The sequence below is a fragment of the Saccopteryx bilineata genome, chromosome 1 (assembly GCF_036850765.1).
Source record: "Saccopteryx bilineata isolate mSacBil1 chromosome 1, mSacBil1_pri_phased_curated, whole genome shotgun sequence".
In the NCBI taxonomy this organism is placed as follows: domain Eukaryota; kingdom Metazoa; phylum Chordata; class Mammalia; order Chiroptera; family Emballonuridae; genus Saccopteryx; species Saccopteryx bilineata.
The window spans coordinates 210,975,100-210,983,696 of NC_089490.1; the positions used below are offsets into that span (position 1 = coordinate 210,975,100).

Genomic DNA, 8,597 nt, shown 5'->3' on the forward strand with positions numbered 1-8,597 from the left:
CAGCCAATATGGAGATGAAGGGGGGAGAACTTAGCCTTTTGCTAAGCCTTGAATCTACAATGGCTTTCTGCCATTTATGGTCCACAACATTCACTGCCTTCTCCTTCCTGAGACTCTCTCCTCCCAGCTTCCTGTATCCTCGGTCCCCCCCCCCCCCCGGTTCTCCTTGGGCTTGGGTCTTCTCAATCCCACCCTAATGGCTACCTGACTGACCTCCTACCCTCACCTGCCCCCTAAGGTTACCTCATTATCCTCTCCTCTTCTTACCCCAATATCAATCTGGGAGTGATTTAATTCTTGCCTATGCCTAAAGTTAATTCCTCCCATGAGGCTATCTCCTAAATCAGTATTATTCTCCTGTCTCCATAGCTTCACTGTCTGACACCTAGATCAACTTGGATTGCCTTTGGGACTTCAACCTTGTGACATGCAGCTTGGTCCTGGTTACAAAATATGCTGAGAGGCCCTGGCCAGTTGGCTCAGTGGTAGAGCGTCAGCCTGGCATGCGGGGAACCCGGGTTCAATTCCTGGCCAGGGCACATAGGAGAAGCACCCATTTGCTTCTCCACCCCCCCTCCTTCTTCTCTGTCTCTCTCTTCCCCTCCCGCAGCCAAGGCTCCATTGGAGCAAAGATGGCCCGGGCGCTGGGGATGGCTCCTTGGCCTCTGCCCCAGGCGCTAGAGTGGCTCTGGTTGTGGCAGAGCGACGCCCCTGAGGGGCAGAGCATTGCCCCCTGGTGGGCAGAGCGTCACCCCTGGTGGGCGTGCCGGGTGGATCCCAGTCGGGTGCATGCGGGAGTCTGTCTGACTGTCTCTCCCGTTTCCAGCTTCAGAAAAATACAAAAAAAAAAAATGCTGAGAGCTTACCTGTGGAAGAAGACAGCAACAAGGGGTGATCCTGCAGCCACTGTAGAGTGAGGGCTGAAACATCTGATGAAGCCAGCTTGCAGGTGTCCTTCCTCAGGGGAGCAGGCAATCCCAAAAGAAAGCAAAGCCAGCCTAGAAAACTCAAGTCTGGTCCACACCCAATTTCATATCCTAGGAAACTTTGATGTAGCAGAGCATTTGGTCCACCTGGGTCCTAAACCAGGAAAAACCATTTTGGGTGAAGTGGAAGACCCCAGAAACAAAGTCTCCCAGTTTAGGGAATAAAAGGATCAAAGTCCTCAAGAGGGTCAGGACACCAAGGAGAGGCAGGGCAGAAGAGCCATGGCTACAGGTGAGTTTAAAGTAAGCACTCAGACTTTGGGAGACAGCCAGCAGATCATTCTGGACACTACTCCCTGGAAAGGAGCAGCTTCAAATGGACCCAACCTATTGTTGACTCTCAGTGTTTCAGGACCCAAAACGGCTAAGCTTGCAAGGAGTAGACATCATTTGGGCAGTGAGTATTGGCAAGGTCTGGCAGAACTCTACGTTTTAAAATAGGACTCATTTTCAGAGTCATCCCCAGACCAGCCTGCCTCCAGATTGTTCTTTCTATGATAATGAAGGCTTGGAATCATCTTAGACTCAAAAGTCATATTATAATTCCACCAGTTGTTGAGTCCAGGTGGTTGTTAATCCCTATATACTCCCCTTCATTCCAAAGAGGATTCAAAGTAACTTGCTAAGGCAATCAATTATAACAAGACTTAAAAGCAAGTAAGTGGGGAAAGGGGAGAGAAAATGAGACAAGAGCCTGACTGGTAGTGGCGCAGTGGATAGAATGTCAACCTGGCATGCTGAGAACCCAGGTTCGAAACCCAAGATCTCTGGCTTAATCGCAAGCTCAATCGGCTTGAGTGCAGGGTCACTGGCTTGAGAACAAGGTTACTGGCTTAAGCAAGGGGTCACTGGCTCAGCTGGAGCCCCCCAATCAAGGCACATATGAGAAGCAATCAGTGAACAACTGAAGTGCTGCAACCACGAGTTGATGTTTCTCATCTCTCTCTCTTCTTCTCTCTCTCTCTTTCTGTCTGTCTCTCTCTCTTCACATATATACACACATTCTATCAGTTGTTTCTCTAGAGAAACCTGGCTAATAAACTCTCCCTGTTCCTTTTTTCTCCAATGCCACCTCCCAACATTCCTGTTGGTTCATCACAATCTGATCCATGCTTTGAGGGCAGCTCAGCCAGCTCCTTGCCACCTCCTGCAGGATCATTCCATTTTTCTCTCCAAGCGGCAGTCATGCTCTGCCTGTCTTGTAGTGACTTGTATCTGGTCACCACACTTCAGCCTCATGAGGACAGAGAGGTTCTTGGCCTAGAGGTAGTACTTAATAAATATACACTCAGAAAATATTCCCAGCCAGAGCCACTCCCAAACATATCTTCCCAGACCATATATCAACTACTATAGATGAGCTACAAATCTCTGTCTTGTAACTTGTAAAGTAAATTCAGAGCAGGACAGGCTCATGTTCTTACAGTGATTCACTCATAAAGTGAGCAAAAGATCCAGAAACTTCTGATGTTTTTGCTTTAGCTCTGGGTTGTATTTGTGTGGGAAAACTAGAATTTATTTGGTCATTAATATGTCAAAAGCTATGTGGCAAAACAAAGAAAAGCTGGGACAACCAATAGCTGACTACTCCTACTGACAGCCCAGTCAAGTCTCCTGGTGGGGTAAACTTCCTCTGTGTGCAGCCACCACTGTAACCTGTGACCACCGAGAAGGGATAGTAGGAGCCACCTGGCCTTTTGTCCAGCTGTGCCAACCACATGCCTTGGCTCCCCTAAGGCAATGCACCTGGTGCCACGTGGCAGCCCAGGCTGGCAGCAGGAACCTGGCCGATTCCTCACGGCTGCCAGTACGGCTAAGAGCACCAATGACTCCAGCACTGCATGGGGTACACGGCCTGCCACTAGGGCTGTAAAATTAATAATACACCCTTAGCATTTAGGTACCACTGTCAAGTTGGCAAAATCAGTAGTACTTCAGTACACTGAAGTACACTGAGTACACTGATCAGATAGAATCAGTGTTTTCTATCTCTTCCGGGGATTGTTTCCCAGAAAGAGTATTGTCATGCTGTTAATAAAGAAGTCAATGCTGAGGAGACTGGCAAGGCATGAGTTGTCCTCCATCAGGAATCAAGACCAAATTCCAGCCAGAGTTTAGCCCCAAACACACACAAGCTTCGCAACCGTCAATGAACAGGGAGGGGCAGGAAGCTGACCATCCTGGTCCTATTGCCTCTAATTCCTATCCCTGGGCCAGTCAGGTAGCCTCACAAGACCTCGGTCTCTGATCTAAAGATTGAGGGAGTGAGTTGTAGGACCTCAAAGGCCTGTCACAGGCAGGTCTCTTGGCTGAAAAGAAAGTTCAGGCAGCACCTGCCATTGCTAGAGGACTGCGTTCCATTCCTGCCTCGTTGACCAACCTGGAAAACAGGGTCACCTTTCCTTCATGGGCTCCATGTGCAAACAGGGCCCTGGGGGAGGAGCATGCAGGATCCTAGCAGACAGGTGGGTCCACACCCTTTAATTTGCTGTCAACTTGATAACAAACAGGAGTGAACCAGTGGCTTCAGGATGCTGGTCTAGTGGGAGGATCTTGTACATTCTGCATTCAGGTCACTCCTGCATGGTTCAGCCTTTGCTGCCAGAAATGACAGTCAGTTTCTGGCACCTACTGGCATTTGGGTTCTTCACAGCAGGCCATCTGCGAAGCCCCCTCTGCCCCTCAGGGGTTAGGTCACACCCAGTGCTCTGCAGTCACAAACTTATGGCTCCACCACCTCCTGATTTCCAGGTGGATCTATGAATGGCCCTTCTCTGGCAAGACAAGCCTCAACAATATGTGTGAGCACACCAAGGAGCTCAGGCCTGTTGGGAAAAGGTCCATGGGTGCCCCCCCCCATACATGCCTTCTTCATCTGCGACAGAGAGAATGGTACTGTGCAGGACCCACTGTCCCCTACAAACCCCTCCATCGTCAGGGCTGCAGGTGCCCAGCTGATGGATCATGTCACCAGGACTCCTGCAACCACAACAACCATAATGTGGAAGGACCGTGGGACTAAGACCCAAGAGATGAGACTTCAATGAAGGCATGTTGAGAAGTGTTTTAAGGAAGTCTCCTTAAAAGACAGACAGACTGATGAGGAAAGCCACACCCACCCTCTGCACTCCACCCCCATTGCAGAGGAAATGCTGGAGGTCCAGCAGCCCACTCACACCCTACTGTGACCTTGAAAATTGCATTATTGCTATAGTAGAAGGTGCGTGGGGCCCTGCTGTGGGTGTCCCACTGCACCTGCAGCCTAACTGTCTACCCCAGGACTTCTGAGAGAGGAAAATAAACCCTTTCTCTATTTGAGCCAATTTGCAGTTCAATCAAGTCTTAAGTATCTCCATGGAATCCTAACTGCTGAGTCACCCCATGCAACAACCAATCTCAGCTATGCGGATGACAGCTGGCCCACCTTCTCTGAGTGCCCACGCAAGTGTCAGTGAGATCCAAGGGCCACCCTGGGCCAGCAGCCCAGGTCCCATTGTCCCCTCCCTTCCCCCCCACCACAGGCCAGCAGATGAGCTCGATGGGGCCTGGCTTCTGTGTTTTGTTTTCACCAGGAGAAATGAGGGATGCTATGTGGCCCATCTAGGGGGACAAGGGGCACCGAAGCTGGAGCTGGAGCGGTGGAGGAGGCCAGAGCGCGCAGGAGTGGTGAGCAAGAGATGAAGTGGATAAATACAGAACAGAGGCCCTTTCAAGAAAATGCACTGCAAATGCCGAGATGTAAAGATTGTTGCCATGGCAATAAAGGCTTGGGGCTGGGACAGCAGAAGCACTGGCCATGAACAAGTGTATTGAAAATGAACTGCAAAAAGATGCCATACCCGGACAGAGGCTCTGGCAGCCGTGGGAACCCTGGCCCCCTTCCCTCCCACCACCATCTTGGACTTCTCTGACCACCAAAGACAGAATGAAACTCTCAAAGCCAAGCAGGGCACAGGACAGCTGCCCCTGCCCTCCGGGCCTTTCAGTGAGTCCAGTATTGTCTTCCCTTTGTTTGGAAAAGGGGCAGCCAGCCAGAGAAATCAAAGGATGTTCTCCCACCCGCAGAGCTGGCCTCTGGTTTGGTTTCTCTTGAGCCTACAGTTTGGAAGAGGGACCCCTCTGCTGGGGCACTGGTGTAAGGAGCCATGTTCTTCATGCCTTCTTCTTTACCTGTCCACTTTATCTGTGCTGGAGCCCCGAATTATGGCAGATTGTGTGACAGGGGTCAAAACCTTCCACACCAACTCACAGTGTGCAGGAAAAATACACCACCCTTAATTTTCTAGAACTGCTTTGAATGTGTCCTGATGCCCCTGTTCCTGTTCAAGGCTTGGGGGGTGGGGGTCACTGGGGCCAGGCGACAGATCAGGGGGCTTAAGTTCACCTGGTAGAGGAAGTTCAGGCTGGTTATTTTCAAATTGTCTTTTCCAGATAACTGTGTTTCTTGGAGGTAAATGTCTGGTCTTCAGGGTTGTCTCCTGCCCTCTCTCTGCCCTACCTGGGACTGTGTTAGGGAAGTGGCCACCTCTGCAGGCAGTGAGGACAATCTGGGGCCCAGGGATAGCGTGTGTGCTCCCTGGACCCTGCAGTCCTCCTCAGGGATATTCCTTGGGTAGCATCCCTGCACATCTCACTAGCATTTGCTTCTCAGGTCTGCTGTGGGGAGGCTGTGGTTAGTCCCTCACTCACTGTGTACCTGGTGGGCCCCTCTCTCTGTTCTAGGCCCATTTCTGCCTCCTCTAAATATCAGCCATGTACGTTAAATAGCCCCAGCTGTGGCCGCCACCCCACCGCCTCTGCTGCAGGGTCACCTCACCTTCCCACTACAGCTCCTCAGCGGCTCCTACTCCAGCTCTCAGTGCCCTACAAAACCACATGCTTCTCAACCCTCCCTCTCTCTTAAAAAAAACAAACAGATTTCTCCCATGAATTCTGATCTAATCAAATTAGGTAGAGGCTATTATAAGAGCACCCACATAGTGACCGGCAATGGGGTGCTAACGAATGCACTGTGCCTCTAGTCTGGCATGGGGACAGGGCTCCATAGCGCTGAAGGAAGTATGTGGAAAGGTGCAGACAGGGACAAGGGTGACACTGATGGCTTGGCTGCCTGCAGGGACCCTGTCCTCCTCTTTCCCATTTTGGTGGGGGAAAAAAACCAAGAAGCTCGATTTCATTCAATTTAAAGGAGCCATAGGTACCTGGGAGCCATTTCAGATCCTTTTAAAAGAAAACAGTTAGGAAGAATAATTAACAAACAAAAGACCAAAGGGAGAAAGAGCAGAAGGGCACAGGATTCCAAGTCAGAAGATCGGGGTCCAAACTCACATGCTGTCAGCTACATCTTTACATTGCTTGGATCACTGAGCAGCTCTGAGCTATAAAAGGAAGGAGTAGCACATTTGTACAGGGTTTGAAAAGCAGGTATGATCATGTGTACCAAACTTTCTTCCCACTGCAGGCTATAAGTGAGGTCAGAGAACTCCAGTTGCCTTATGAACCTGTTGCTCCTCACCAGACAGAAAGGTAGGAATTAAGACGAGATTAAAATCCAGTGATTTACCAGGAGCCGGAGTTTGTATCATTTCAAACCACTCTCAACAACTCCATCCAGCTGCTAAAAACGATAATCATGTCAAAGCCTTTTCTGATGTTAAGCATACATAAATATTTCAGAATCAAGAACATCACAAGGAGCCAATTCCTTAAAACCTCCTCCACGAGGACTGCAGCTAGGAAAAGACGTGGCTAAGGTATGAACTTGTCTTAAAACATTAGAATGTAATGAAGTTACCCACAGCCTCCTAATCTTTCATAGTACTGTATATGGGCTTTTGATTTGCCTGCTCCCTGTAAATTTGCTGAGTGACAGGCTCATAAAAAACAAACAAAAAACAAAAACAAAAACAAAGCACTAAGCATTTTCAAAGATAACTAAGGTCAGCATTTTTACTGTAAGCCTGCATGCAGACCTGCTCTCTCCATGAGTCCCGGTTGCGCTGACAGACCTGCCACCTGAGCCTTGCCTTCTAATGAACATTTCCTCCCTGCGACACTTCCCACTCTGCGGACAATTTCTCTTCCTGGTCTGTCCTCTTACCCCATCTGACCTGCTCCAGGGAATGCCCCTTCCACCTGCCCCCTCTTGCCTTCCGAGCCAAGCCATCAGGTTGGTTCCTTTTTTTTTTTTTTTTTTTCCATTTTTCTGAAGCTGGAAACAGGGACAGTCAGACAGACTCCCACATGCACCCGACCGGGATCCACCCGGTACACCCACCAGGGGACGACGCTCTGCCCACCAGGGGGCGATGCTCTGCCCATCCTGGGCGTCGCCATGTTGCGACCAGAGCCACTCTAGCGCCTGGGGCAGAGGCCAAGGAGCCATCCCCAGCGCCCGGGCCATCTCTGCTCCAATGGAGCCTTGGCTGCGGGAGGGGAAGAGAGAGACAGAGGAAAGCGCGGAGGAGGGGTAGAGAAGCAAATGGGCGCTTCTCCTGTGTGCCCTGGGCAGGAATCAAACCCGGGTCCTCCGCACGCTCAGGTTGGTTCTTGTCCATTCAGATGCCTGCCTGGCTGACTCAGACCCAGCCTGTCCCACCAGACACATCCTGACCCAAACATAGGCCAAGCCATTCCAGGTACTTGGAATACCTATAAACTGATCAGGAAACAGAACTTTCCTGGGATTATCAGGAAGAAATATTAATTAATATGGAGCCTTTAGCTTGGAAAAAAAGTTGCAAGCAACTCTATGCAAAACCAGAGCTAGAGTTAGCAAGCAGACTGATGCCTTGCTTAAGGTGATCTGGTCTCTTCCTTAAGAGAAGAAGATTCCTTTTCATAGATTCTCCACCCCCACTCCCCCACCGCCAGTCTCTCTCTCCTTCTCCTTTTCCCCTTCTTTGTCCCATTCTCCCATTTTTCCTTCCTAAGACTAAGCAATGGCAAGATGAACTCAATTTGCTGGATTCCATCTGCAAGTCAAACAGAAGCTCTGGAGACAAGCCCTTGCGCAAGTGCGCGCGCGCGCGCGCACACACACACACACACACACACACACAGAAAAGATACAACAAGGAAAGATGGGCTTTTAAAGTGTATCTACTGGAAGACTATACTTTCAGGGATCATTTCTATAGTTTGTTAAAGTGTATCTACTGGAGCCAGAAGATAGGACCAAAATTAGGTTGAAAAAAATTATCTAATACCCACAACTGGGGCTTCAGTTACTGCCAACGTGCAGATAGGTGATTCAAGAGTTTTCCTCTCCAGCCCCTGCTCTGAGATCACTACTGTCCGTCCACCATCTGCCACTTGACACCAATATGATCTCAGAGTGACCAGTCCAAAGTTACACTTGTTCTTTCACCCCAATTTAATCCACCTTCTGAGTTTCTATTCGACTCATCCTCGTGTACATACCAGATATCTGAAAGGATTTTGGGGCTCTTTCCTCCCTTCCTTCCTTTTTCTTTTCTTCCTTTTCTTCCTGTCCATGGGAAGCATGTTCAACCTGTTACCAAGTCCTGGTGAGTTTCCCTAAACAGCTCTTGAAACAGCTAACTCCTCTGCACTCACATACATACCTCCCCCGTCCAAGTGGCAGCCATT

At 49.7% G+C, this 8,597-nt stretch overlaps 1 pseudogene; it reads left to right on the plus strand.

Annotated features, from left to right (window-relative positions):
- Nucleotides 1–8,094: 8,094 nt before the first annotated feature.
- On the plus strand, nt 8,095–8,192 carry LOC136321519 (small nucleolar RNA U3; annotated as a pseudogene).
- Nucleotides 8,193–8,597: the final 405 nt, after the last annotated feature.